The sequence below is a fragment of the Uloborus diversus genome, chromosome 2, assembly GCF_026930045.1.
Source record: "Uloborus diversus isolate 005 chromosome 2, Udiv.v.3.1, whole genome shotgun sequence".
Lineage (NCBI taxonomy): Eukaryota > Metazoa > Arthropoda > Arachnida > Araneae > Uloboridae > Uloborus > Uloborus diversus.
The window spans coordinates 92180558-92195383 of NC_072732.1; the positions used below are offsets into that span (position 1 = coordinate 92180558).

At 31.9% G+C, this 14826-nt stretch overlaps 1 protein-coding gene across 1 annotated transcript in view; it reads right to left on the bottom strand.

The window, feature by feature from the left end:
- LOC129216421 (uncharacterized) overlaps positions 1–14826 on the bottom strand; it is a 237936-nt gene that overhangs the window by 205780 nt on the left and 17330 nt on the right. The gene's annotated exons all lie outside the window — the stretch shown is intronic.

Here is a 14826-nt window from a genome sequence, read left to right on the forward strand (position 1 = left end):
CTAGTCTAGAGCTTTAGCCTGACAGTAATTGACGTTATGTTTAAATGCAATGTAAAAATATTTTCTAAGAGCGTTATATTTCCGGCGTTAGATCATTTGTTTTTATTCAATCTAAACAGATACATGGCTCCTAATCCAGGAACAGGTTCGCGGTATACGCTCACCCTTCGGCAGTTCGAAGTTCTTGGAAAAGAGAGAGAGCTACATCCATTAGGTACATAAACAGAAAGCCAGATCCGCCTCTTATCATGGAGCGAAATGTTTGTTATCTGTGGGAACAACAATGCAGGAAAGTCTAAGATCCCAACGCAATTAGTTGTGATAAATCACTACCGATGCCAGATCTCACGCTCAGTGAATTGCGGGAATTGTTCCGATTACTTAATTTGGACTCGTGTTATAGAAAAGCTCTCACTGCTTCTGGCGGAAATGAATGAAATAGATAGGAATATGGAGGCAATTAAGCGCAATGTAGTTGAGAAAAAAATACATCTATTAAAACTATTTTTCGCACAATGTATAATGCTACCGAAAAAAAACATTTAGAGAAAATGTATTATTTAAACAAGCAACTAGTAAATCCAAGCATTTTCTGTATTTGAACCATTGAAGAAATTACATACATATTGTGATTATCACCTGGCTAACAGACTAGAGCGCAAATTTTACTTAAATAGCGATTTATTTGTTATGTTTCTTGATAATTATTTGAGAGTGTTACACTAATTATATGAATGATTCTCGGCACTTCATTCTCAGGCAATATCCAGCAGAGTTGAGTTCGGTTTGTGCGCCAAAATATTGTTTGTTCTTAATGCAGTTCGAGTGTTTATGCTACTAAGTCAGGACATATTTGGCTCATGCTTCTGTACCTCAAAGCTAGACTGACGCTAGTCCAAAAATTGCGATTTCCCGTTAATAGTGAATTGTATGTTATAATCCTATTTCGCATTGAGTCATGTGAACGGAATTCTAAAAAAAAATCATTTGTAATTATTTATCAGTGTTAATAGAGCACGCGTCGCATCCATTGCATGCATGCGACAGACAAACGTTTTCCCTTTCTCCTGTAAAATAGAATTTCTGTGACTTACTTTAGTCTAGCTCTGAGGTACAGCTTTGTGATACGCTGCTGAAACTATAGAAGCAGTTTCAAAGAATACTCATTTTTATCTCGATACTACTTTGTTGCTTTGGGGAGAACTTAGAGACATATGAATAGGTGACATGGGTATACAGAGGTCATTTTTGTAACTGTAGTACTTCTCCATTTGCAGTATTTGACAAATAAGTTATTTGACAGGATAGCATATCTTTAACTACTCAATAAATGAACTATACAACTTAAATTTTTTTCAGAAATGTACCCTTTTTCACGCTTTCGTTCTCGGGTTTTTTCTATCATATAAATGGTATTTTAAGTGCTATGTTATATCCACTCAAAACATTTATGACAACAGATATCTCATACGTATTTTAGACATGGATGGACGTCAGAAGTTAGTCTTAAGATGATGTAGTTAAAGAAAACAGAATCCACTAATAAAATGAATGATGAAAATGTTGGCTATTGGTTGTAACGAAACATTTTTCTTCCTTAAAAAATAGCAATGGTTGTAAAAAGAACGGAGCGGAACACGTTTTAAAATTGAAATTTTGCGCGTAAAAAGTATTTTGAATAAATGTTTAATCATTAGTTAGGGTATTTACATGAAAAAGTTTGCATTAGTTGTATGTTCATACATTAAAGTTGAACATTTTCATTAAGGCTTTTAAACCCAAGCATTTCAGTCAGTTGTTAAATTTCTACTTAAGTTCCGGGAAAATCCTTCCATCAAGATTTATAAAAAACATAAGGGAAAAACCCTTTTTTTTTCCTAAAAACTCTGAAAACGTATAATATATGAGTGCAAATTTGTATTTGCTTTTTTAATTTAGAATTTTTTTCTTCACTTAATAGTTTTCATAAGCTTACGAAACATTATGAGCGTGCTTTTATGAAAATTTTATTATTAACCTATGATGACATTATTTTACTTCTAAAATATTTGAAACTAGCTCAAAAACACCATTTTACGTTTTCGCATATCTATAATAAAATATACTTTGCATTCTTATATAAATTTAAATATAAAGGATAGAATTTTATAAATAAATAAAATGCAAAGTAGGTAAGAAAAACCAAAAAAAGGAAAGGGGAGACAATATAAAAATTAAAATGTTGAATAAAACCCAATACCTGTATCAAAGAATTGAAAAGATAATTTAAAAACTTTAAAAGCTTTTTTTCTTTTATGTAAGTACTTTAAGTTTACTTTTCCACGTGGGTTTATAATTTGTATTTTACTCTTACTCACCGGTTTTACGTTTATTTATGTGTTATATACATTAAGGGGGTCCGGGACACAAAAATCCTCAAATTTTGCAATTTTTTTTTATAATTTGAAGAATTGCTCCGTTTTGTTCTGCTTAAGAGGACGTTTGAATCTTGTTTCTACCTTAAATAGAACGAAAGTTATAGTTATTTTTGTTGCATGCATCTAACGAATGTGTACATAACTTTAAAACTTTAAACGCGTTTTTCTCCATGATGCAATTTTTCCCGATTTCTTGCATTCAAACTCTTATAAGTCAGGAACCGATAGAGATAAAGTAATGAAACTTGGAGCATATCTTTTTCAAGCAATTTACTTTAATTTTTATTCGGCGAATTTGAAAAAAACGTTTACTGCAAAAATTATGATTTTTTTTAAAAAAAGTATCTTCGAATTTTTCGAAATTTTTCTTCAAATATTTTTTATTTTTTATTGAATCAATATTTTTTAAATCGCCGAATAAAAATTAAAGCTTAGATATTTGTGCATACTTTTTTGAAAAAAAATTGAAAATTGACCAACAATATTTTGAGTTATACAAATTTAAAGCAACCCCACTTTTTTGAAAAAAACTAATTAAATTTAAATAAAAAAATAATTTTTTTTCATATTTATGTTATGATTTTGCTTATTAAATAAATGATGAATCAGTTCAAAAAATTTCAAAACTCTAAAGTACATAATAAAAAAAAATTTCAAAATGTGTCCCGGACCCCCTTAAGCACAAAAATGCCAGTCAGCTTTTCCATAAAACACTTTTGCTCAAAACTACAATTCATTGCTGTTTCCGAAAGCTTAAATGAACTAAGAATTAATTTCTCCAAAAACCACTACGCTAGTATTTCAAAAGACACACTTCTTTAACAAAAAATGTTTTAACAAAAGAAAAAAAAGAAGAGTATTTTATGCAAAACAAGAAAAAAAAAATATAGTTTTTAGTTTCATTCTAAGACTTAAAATTTAACCAGCAAACAATAAATAGAATTTTTTTATCATTTGTTTTCCACTTTCATCATTAGAGAGAAAAAATATTCCATGAACAAAGGACGCATACGAAACAAATTGCACATTCCAGCCGGAATTTACATAACTGCTGCTGGAATTTTTGAAGAGCACAGAGAAAAAACATCGTTTTATTAATTTCGTTTGCATAGCAGCGAAAAGAATCCATGCCCACTATGAAATGAAGCTTCATCATTAAAGTACAAAATACTTTACAAATGAATATTTTGTAAAAAGATCTTTATATGGTAAACATTTTTTTTTAAATTAAACAATTTTTAATGCACGAAGATTAATACAACATAAATAAATTTGAAAAAAAGATTGAAGATGATAGGGTATTTTGTTTATTGAGTAATCACAAATTGCTTGTTATCCTCAATTGACCAACGTTGATGTTGCTCTGGTTTTTTAAAGTGCCATAATGACGAGATTTAGATTAGCTCGTTGTTTAATAGCTTCTGATGTTATCAAAATAGGGGTGGAAACCCGGAATAAAAAAAAAATGCAAATTAACGTGTTCAGCAGTTTTTCTAAAGTTGTGTGGAAAAGGATCGCCCCTTTTTAAAATGGAATCGTTTTCGAGTGCTAGTTTTGGTTTTCGAGAACGGCCAGTACGTGGTTGTCCCATGTCCTTGAGCATCTACAGATTTGAACTTTAATCAAAATTAGTTCGGTGTGTATCTCAAGGATTTTTTAATTCAAAATTAGCTTTTTTGAACAAAAATTTCAGTTCAAAGGTCAAATTAAAGGGCAAAAGAATAAACGCACCCCTTAGCATCCCATATTCCATTCGAAAGCGGATTTTCTTTTGCACAAGATGATGTAAACGTCTCAATTAATTTTGATAATAGTCATAAGCATTACTTATTTTATCAGAAAACTAAAATGTTACTAGAGGCTACGAATTCGAAAACGGATCTTCGAACATTACGTTTTGTTACGCCCAGGAGCTTTCTTGTGACGTACAGTCTTGAAGTTTGGTACATAATTTGTTCGAGTCCCAAGGATATCTTTTTTGAAGCACCCCCTCCCCCGCCTATTTTTAGAAATTCTCATAATCGGCAATTTAAAAGAAATGTATTTTCCAAAATATATTGTTATTGTGAGCATACTGTTGAACCATAATGCAAAAGAATATAATAATAAAGCGCTCCGACTGAAATTGCTTACGATGTTTCTGAGCAACTGCGAGCAGGGTGCACTCACCTAACAGTAGAATAAATAAAAAAAAAATAAATGGAAATGTGAGTATTTATAGCCAAAATCTATCTTTGTCACGATTATAAATCTGCCTATTATGTTTTCGAAAACTTCTTGATGGTGAACCAGAAGAATAAATAAATATATGAAAAAAAGTTTCAAAGGAAATAAAGTGTACCCGTCTTTTTCAAAGACATTAAGGAACACCTATACCAAATTCATAAAATGTCTACAAAGTTTTTATTTGTAACGACGAATATAACAAGATGAGACGAAGTGCAAAATGACTCGGTTGAAACATATGCCTCACATTTACTCGGTCAATAGAGCGTAGGAACATTAGGAATCAACAAAAAAAACTTTCTTTTTTACGAAGTTGGTTTATCCTTAGTGTCACATTTTGATCAAATTGCTTCAATGATAAGAGCGTTAGCTTTAGACTAGTGAGCGTCTTCACCAGGGTTACCAGATGTCTCGGATATCAAGGGAATCCCGTATTTTGAAAAATTGTCCCGCGTTCCTAGGAACTCCCATACGGGACGGCTAAAGTCCCGTATTCTAGATAATTGGAATATTTTATAGAATGAGATATTATTTTAAGAGGGAAAAATAAAAGTGAAACAAAAAGTGTGAAATAATGAACAAGAAGAAAATCATGTAGCAGCAAACGCAAAAGTTATTCTCCTTTTGATTTGGTTTGTATGGTTTTGTTTTGGCGGCGGATCATGAGAAGCCGAATGGTTGCTTCTTCTTTGCTCATTGACTAATGTTGGAAATATATCTCTGCAAATGCATCGTCAATCGCGATGAAAACGATTTTTATACTTTGATAATCGACATTTTGTGAGGTTTAATGCTTTGCTGCGATTGAGTTTTTCAAATTTATCATGAATAAACGTCTCAAAAATACCTCCCCCTTCCTATTTTCACTCCTAGTACCCTGCCCCGTATTTACTGTTCTTAATTCTGGAAACTCTGGTCTTCACCTGCTGCTGAGGACCTAAACTTAGAGCAGATAGTAAAAAAAGAGACGTTAGTGCTCTTAAATTTCTAAACATATACTTGTACACTTTCAAATTTAGCGCTGCAGGTTTTGTTCCTACGATGGATGTTTGAGTTTTTTCTCCATTAGAGCTGAATATTAATTTATTTTGATATGTAACGGATTAACAGCATGATAATTTGTTTTACCTGATGTGACATATATAAATATCATGCTTACAAGTGATTGCAAACGGTTTTTACTAATATAAATCTTTGCGGTAGGGGGGGGGGGTATATCAAAATAGATTTAGTGGTTTAATTTACAACCGTGGTGGCGTATGGTTAAAGATAGTATTAAAATGTAAATTTGCCTTTACAGATGGACATTTATAAACCAGATGAAACAAAGTGAAATAAAAGCGTGACATTTTGAAAGTTTAAAACAGATCCAGATACATTAATTTCTTTTATTTTTTACTTTCCAATTATAAATTAGCTTAATTAAACTTTGATACTTCAATGTTTCGTTCATTTCAGTCATGTGAAAGATTTTATTCTAAAATATATGTTTTATTCACATATTTTAAACTAGAGAACCGATAAAAATTAAGGGAAAAATTATGCAGAGAATTTTAAATATAAAAATATAATTTTTTTAAAATTTATTCTTTTACATAGTTTTTTTTACAAAACTTGTTGGAAGAGTAACTGAATTTTTTTTTCGCACATGTTGTTGTTTATGTATTTTTTTTTTTTTTTAATTTTTAAACATAAACTTCATTTTTAAAGAACTTTTAGGAAATCGCAGTTTAACATGGTACATTATAGGTTCATTATATAACCAGAATACGGCTTTAAAAAATATCCTCCTTCTCTTTGATTTTCATTGAAATTTACATTATGTTTTCAATACACACCCACAGTGTGTTTGTATACTTTTAGTTTGTCAGAGCTAAAAAATTGATTAATTTAAGCTATTCAAATTTGAAATTCTAAAACCCTTTTTTTTCTTCTTCTTTTCCTGGTTTAACGATAAAACTAATTATTAGATTAACACAGAACTAAGGCTGCATTTATTTCATCGACATTTCAACCAACGTTTGTTGACAAGGATAATTAAATTTTTGGGGAAAAAAATATCCAATATTGATTATAATTTCAATCACGAAAAATATTTTTTCTAAGCAACTTGATTAAAATTTTCATCAAAAAAAGCCCTACTGCACAGCTCTGAAAGATTACTAAATTGCTTTGGAATCATTAATTTTCATATTTTCAGCTTTCGAAAACAGGATGTTTTTTTTTTTCATAATCATTAAATGCGTTCGAGAATTAAAAAAGATTTGTTTCCCCTTGGTTGGCGTCTGCATAGACTTTATTATGAATTTGTATAATTCAAAAAAATATAACATTTTAAAAAAGCAAAAACATTTTTTAAAAATAGTAAATTTTAATTTTAAAACTTACGTATTAACAAATATCAAATACCAAGTAAGTTCATCTGAAATCATTTATTCTTACTCGTACATACTTTTACCGGAAAAATATGATCAACGGTTCACTGATCTTTTTTTCTTTTTTTTAAAATAAACAATTAACTTCAATGTGAGTTAACATCATGGTTAGAAGGAAAAAGTCTTTACGAATTTAAATTACGAATTTTTCGAAATTTAAAAGATACACGTTTTAACATTCTTTTAGCCTTTGGTTGTGTGGTTTGAGAAAGAGTGAAGACTTTTTGTGAACCATGGAATGAAACGAAATTAGATATGTATGGTGTAATAAAGTATAGTAATGATGTAGAAAATTTACGAAAAACATTAATCTTTTTTAGGTTAAGCCTTGTCTTAAAACATTTCTGTTTCAGAATCTTAATCCACGTCTTTGCTGTCAACTTTCGCAGTTCTGAGACGATTTTGACGATTTTAAAAGGGCTCCCAAGCAGTAGTGCATCCAAAATTTACCTTCTGGAAGTTATATACTGTCATATATAAACTGTCATATTGGAATTTACAATTTGTGTTAAAACCTAAGGATATGGAGACGTGACCCTAAAAACACCCTTTCATAGCTTCCCTGGAAGTTTACTATTTTGCAGACACCATATTCAGTTTTCGATGCTAGCACCTCATGCACGCCTTAACTAATATTGTACTAATGGAGAGAAACTTGATGGTATAAGGATCAAAGTAAACGAAGAGTTATGTATGAATATTAAATACATTCGAACTATAACGAGTGTGGAGGGCCTGCGGCATTTGCTCGTTATAACCATCTGCTCGTAAAAAGTTCGGGTTCATGAAAAAAATCATAAAAATTTATACATGCTTGTTTTGTTATTTTATATTTCTGTACAGAATCAAAAAAGTTCGTTATTTGCTTTGAGCTGCCTTATTGCCTCCTTATTGTTATTGTTTTCGAGGAACGTGTGGTCGGAAAAACATCGTCATTTGCATCCGTGGCTTTTTGAAGCCACGGATGTAGTCTGAAATTTTTTCTGCATTTTTGAAGCCAAGTTTGTCGAGGCTTTTTAAACTTCAAACTCTTTACATTTGTCGTTATCGTGGTCGCTTTCATTATTTTTTTTATCTGCATTAGCTTAACTTTGAGCTACAATATTCTCGAAAGTATATCGGAAATGATAACATTCGCTTCAACAAATATATATTTTTTAAATACTCCTCTACTCCACGAAGTTAAAAAAAAAAAAAAAAAATGCCGCGTCATCACTTGTTCTTATTAATTATGTCTCACCCCTAACTTTCGGTTGAATTCGAAAGGTTAATGGATTTTTTCCAAAAATAGAATATTATTTTCTGAGGTGAAAATCAACAGTGATTTTATGAATTACAAAAATATTGCTCGTTTTAAGTGGGACTTGCTCGTTAAAAGCGAGTTATGTGCCCATAGATTTAACATTGCGATCATCAAAAACTTTTTAATTTCCTCACTAAATCGAAATTCTCGATAAAACAGGATTCATTATAAGCGAGTTCGAAAGTAGTATTCTCTTTTCTTGCTTAAAATAAATTTCCCTTATAAGTGCAAGACTTTACGAATACCCTATTCATATATGTACTACTTACTATACAGTCGGATCCCGATTTACGCGAGGGAAGCGTTCCAAGACTCCTCGCGTAAGTAGAAATTTCGCGTTGTGGAAAAGTGTTGTGTATATGACTTTTTTATTAACATACCCAATCATTGTAGACATTCATAACCTTTTAAACTGTTTTTGACCATTTGTTAACTATATATTACCATTTCCTACATAAACAGCTGAATTTTTACCGTATTTTTAAAAAAGTTGTATCATTCAAAATAAAATACTGTTACGATGCAGAAAATCAATGATCAATGGAAGAGAAATATATAAAAATAAAACAGTATGGTACGTATAGTATGTAGTAATAATAAAGCACTTCATTGTAATAGTACTGTACAGTAGATACAATAAGTTACATTTATAACTTAAAAACTGAGGATGATTTATCCTGCGTAGTCTAATCGTCATTCTTATATGTTTTTAAATACAGTAGCTTTGCATTTACTTTTATAACATTTACAGATTGCCTTTTCTTGGCTTCGAATTATACGTATGAAAGATTCGCCCCCCCCCCCCATACCTAACTGTCGTGCTATCTTCGATCCACTTTCTAGTTGTTCAAGCTTATCAGGAATCTTTACCTTTTCTTAAATGTCGCAAACTTTCGCTTTTTGTTTCCATCTTCAAACTTTAGATGAAACAGCGGGCATGGGTGCAACAATATTTCATCACCTTTCATATTTAGAATAAATAAATGAAAAATGAGGAGTGGGGTGATCTATACACATTAACAAAGCTATGTTTATAATGCGGTGTATGGGAACTTGCGCAGTCACTGTTGCAGAAAGGATGAAAATACATTCACGAATTAATGCTTAGTAGTCAATAACAAAGCCGAAACTTAGCATCACGATTCCTTTCCAAATATTTTCGTGTTGAGAGCGAGAAATTCGCTTTAGCTCTAAAATTCATTGCTCCTGAAAAACTCGCGTTATAGCCATTTCGCGTAAGTAGGATCGCGTTGTAGCGGGAGTCGACTGTACATGGAATGGAGCTGATAAGTTTTTGAAATCAATCGCTTTAGAACTAACTTACGTGTAATACATCGCCAAATCAGTCATTTCCAGCCGAGGACTGCAGTTTCATCAGCCCGGCATAGGAAAGTGACTGATCTGAAGATGGAAAACCTCTTAAGGAAGCCAAGAGTGCCAAACAAACATTTAGTTTAAGTAGAATTAGCACAGACCAGACGAGTGACCGAAGCAATGGTTCGGTTCAACTCGAAGATTGATGGCAGAGCATGGTATTTCATGTATTTCTGCTTTAGCCCTGGCTACTGGCGGTAATTTACTGAATATAACTTACATGTATTTCTCGTTAGCATTAGCTTTTGAAGACTATCGATTTAAGAAGAATGGCGCATTTAAGGTAATTCTCGTTTATCGCAGATGCATTTATCTCAAGAAGTGATTGAAAGATTTGCATAAAAACTGATATACAGATAGGCCGTAAGGATATGGCATGCAGAATAAGTTTTGGCTCTAGTTGCTTCAATGCGGGATGTACAATCAAATATTTTTTTCGTTCATCGCAACAGCTGTACTTCCAGACAAGATAATGACCGCATAACATTTTATGTGAAATAAAGTGCCAGTATGGTTCCCATTCTTTTCGAAGCGAGATATAATGCTTTCCAAAAGTGTCCATTTCCTACGGACACAACAAATAATATTATTTAATCAACTTATAATTTCTATGATAATTACGGCGCCAAAATTTCAAATTTTGAGCTACACTATTAAGAAACACTTAAATACTCACTTTTTTTTTACAGTAAAAGGGTTTTGCATAAGAAGATGTCAACTGTGATGAAAGTTGATGTTCAAACTTAAAAAGACAAGCATTCTTGTAAATGGCAAAACTGTCTCCTTCGTTGCTTGCAAGGAGGTTGAGCGTGTCATCGTCTCGTTTATGTACGCATATAGTCGAACTCGCTTATAAAAAACCTTAATTTAACGAGAAAACGGATCTAGCGGGGAAACAGGAAGTATTTGGTTGATGCATTTTTAAGTCTGTAGGATCAACTCGCTTTTAACGAGCAAACTACGCTTAAAACGAGCAATATTTCTGTGAATCAAAATTTTATATTGATTTCCAGCTCTGTTTATCCTTTCTTTTAAAAATCCCTTAATTTCTGAAGTCAACTGAAACTCAGTTGCGAGTCACTAGTCCAGAAAGCAAGTGATAATGTTTCTTTTTTTCTTCCTTTTACAATAAAGGAAGTATTGTATTCGCGAAAAAAAATTTCACTCAAAAATCGACCTTAATTTTCATTTTACTCACCCCCCCCAATGAATATTGCGTTCTTTTTTCGACTCGACCACATGTGGATAGGTGCCTAAGAACGTATAGATATGCGAAATATCCATAATGACGATTCCCGAGTTAATTACAACGAATTTTCTCGTGACGTCTGTCTGTACAAATGTATGTTTGTGCGTATGTGCGTATGTATGTCGCATAACTTAAGAACGGTAAGTCCTAAATAGTTCAAATTTGTTACGTAGACTTTTAGTGGGGTCTAGTTGCGCGCCTACCCTTTTGATTGCATTCGGGTGTTTCTAAAGGGATATTTTGCCCCTTTTGGGGGGAAATCATTGTTAATTTCGATGTAAACTCAAGTGGTTTGGCAATATATCGCCAGCCTTTTGATCGTGAAGTTTTGTCGCCAACTTGGCGTCAAATTTGGCGATTTTTTTTTTTTTTTTTTTTTTTTTTTTTCAATTTGGCCACTGTTGATGATATTTTGAGGGTAAACTATTTAATCACATTAAAATTGCCAAAAATGGGGAAATGACATTAAATTGGAGTAAAAGGAAGTCATGTGATGCACACATCAGCTCGTTTTTATTTTGTGGAGTAAAGAAGCATTTAATAATTATATTTGTTTGTATATGTGTATTTCTCAAAAACAGTGACACACGAAAGAGACATTCAAACAGTTCAAAGCAAATTAATCAACTTCTTTGGTACTGCACAGAGATTAAAAAAAAAAAAGAAGCAACTATTATGAGTTTGTATGAGTTTTTTCACGAACTTCCTTTTTACTTGCGCTTAGTTATAACGAGCAAATATCGCTGTCGTTTTAAGCAAGGTCAACTGCGTATGGAATTTATATATAGTTCTTAAGAGATAACTTTTCCTTTGTGCCAATCACAAATCAAATAAATCATCACATAGTCACGAATAATTAGGCGACTCTATTTTCCCCTAAGAATAAATTAAAGAATATATTAAGCAATCATTGGTCTACGTGTAAAGTTAATTTTTTTCTTCTCAACAATGACTAGAATAATTACTTCAATTTCTTTATTGCCTTTCACTTAGTAAATATTGTGAACTTGATTTATTTTACTTGATTAGTTCCTTCTGCTTACGAAGTAAAAAATTAATCGAACTTTTCTACGCCAAGAAAATACTTTTTTTCTTCTCACTCATTAATTTGTTAAGGATATGAATACTAATAAGAGGAGTAAAAAAATCAACAAATTTATTGAATCCCTCTATTTTCTAAAGGAAAAGAAAGTTTTTTTAATGTATGCAAATCTTCTATTGAAATTTCGAGCATTTTTTTTTTCATTTTAGAGAATATTTTGTTTTATAAACATGTGAATTTTCGTCTCAATTACCATAGATTGGTTTAAGTTATGCCAAATAGAATTACAGCGGAGTGAATCGCAGTTTTAAAATGGTATTTCATTTTAAGTGAGGTAGTCATTTACGCAGGAGTCATCACTGATGGATTGATTTTTTTTCAATCAAGAAAAGGCTAAGAAAATATTAAAATAAATAACTGAATGGAGCAAATGCGTTGTTGGAAAATGTAAATTTTCCAATAAAAATAAGATTTTTGCATTTAATTTGCTCAGTTTCAAGAAGCATCTCGTAACGGAGTTTTCTATTATAGATTGACGATTCTAATTTAAAAGAACTATAATAAACTTCAGTTTAATGATGCATTTTGGAGACTCGTAGTAAAAGGATTATAAGCAGTGGTTGGAAGTAGCGCGCTACAAGTAGCGACGCTACTGTAGTAGCTACATTTTTTAGTAGTTTGTAGTGTAGCGCACTACTTTTTAAAAAAAGTAGAGTAGCGAGTAGTTCGCTACAAAAAAAAAGTAGTTTGTAGCGATTTCTGGAAATTACTTTTGAATAAAGTTAAAAAAAAAAAAAACCCGCGTTTTCAAACGAATTTGACTGGTGCAAGTATTACGCGAGTAAAACTTGCAACAATGATATTCGTAAGACTGAAAAATATGAGCTGACCTCTGATATATTATTTTGAGGCCATACGTTGTATCTGTTTGACGCCATTAGTTTGTTTGGCATAGAAACTTTAACATTTTCCCAATATTCGCCTTGATTAAAGCATTGCTTAGAAAGAAAAAAACGAATTTTTTCCGTCTCATGCAAACTTTGCCCGTTAAGCAAAAAGCTTTCGGTGTCCATTTGCACATACGCGAGGGATGAATTTCAAACTTTGGATAAACAGCTCGCTTTTATGTGAAATTATATTTCATCAACTTCACATTTCGAAAAAAATGCGGAGTGGCGATTTGTACGTTAACAATTTGATGTTTCGACTCTACGGTGCGGGGAATTTTGGCTTTCAGTGATGCTAAAGGGAAATTCCTTTCACGAAACTAATATTTAGTACCCAAGAAAGAGGGTGATATAAACCCTGCTGCTTCTGCTCCAAAAATTTTCGTGTAGCGGGTGAGGAATTCACGTCTGTTGCAAAATTCATTTCTCGAGTAAAACTCGCTATATAGACATTTCGTGTTAGTCGAATTGTGTTGTAGCCCGAGTCCACTGTTGCTAAAAATTGCACATTGAAGTAAAGTAACTTTTTAGTTATGTTACATGTTTCGGATAATTAGTAGAACCGTTTGGGGTATTTTTCTTATTTCTTTTTTTTTTTTCTTTTTTACTGATTGGGTGTTGATATATTAACATATTGAAAGTCAATTATTAAATGTTCTGAGTTTTTGAGGTTATTGGGTAAAATTGAAAAATTCTTTTATTTCATTTTGTCAGGGGCATAAGAAAAGAGATAGTGTCCAGGTCCGGAACCCTAGCTTGAAGCTCAAAAGCAATTAATTCCTACGAAATATAAGTTCCTCTAAAATCATTTCATATAATGAAAATTCAAGTTTTTCTCTTTTGTTGAAAAGATGCTTTTCATGATCAAAATAAATTTTATATATATGTATGTATATGTAAAATTTAAATCAAATTATGACTGGATTTATCTCAATTTCAAATAGCCGAGTTACACTTCTTGAATGAAATACTATTTACTGCCAGGAAAGGATTAAAAATTTGAAAGTTGAATTCCTTCCACTTTTAAATCCTTTCTTGCAGGCAAATGGTATAAAATGTTTGAATTGACGAATCGTTTCAGTAAAGGAAAGAAAGAATAGATAATTTATAGCAATATTCCATGTTCAAATGAACCAATATATCAATCTGAACATTTTTACTTCCTTTTACAAAAAAGGTAGTATTGTATTCGCGAAAAAAATTTCACCGAAAAATCGGCCTTAATTTCCATTTTGCTCAGCCCCAAATGAATGTTGAATTTTTTTTCATCCCGATCACACGTGGATATGTGCCTAGGAACGTACAGACACCCGAAATATCCATTTTGACAATCCCCGAGTTAATTACAACGAGTTTTCTCGTGACGTCTGTATATACGTGCGTATGTGTGTATGTGTGTATGTATGTCGCATAACTCAAGAATGGAATGTCCTAGAAAGTTGAAATTTGATACGTAGACTTCTATTGGGGTCTAGTTGTGCATCTTCATTTTTGGTTGCATTCGAATGCTCCAAAGGGGGTCTTTTGCCCCTTTTTTGGCGGAAATCATTGTTAATTTCGATGTAAACTCAAGTGGTGTTATAATTTGGCAGACACTTGGCGATATATTGACAGTCTTTTGGTCGCCGTTTTGTCTCCAACTTGGCGACGAATTTGTCGATTTTTTTTTAAAATCAGGTTTCAATTTGGCCATTGTTGGTTATATTTAGATTGTAAACTATTGAATACATTAAAACTGCCAATAATGAGAAAATGACATTAAATTGGAGTAAAAGGAAGTCATGTGATGCACACATCAGCTCGTTTTTATTCAATCCGCAAACGGTGTGTATT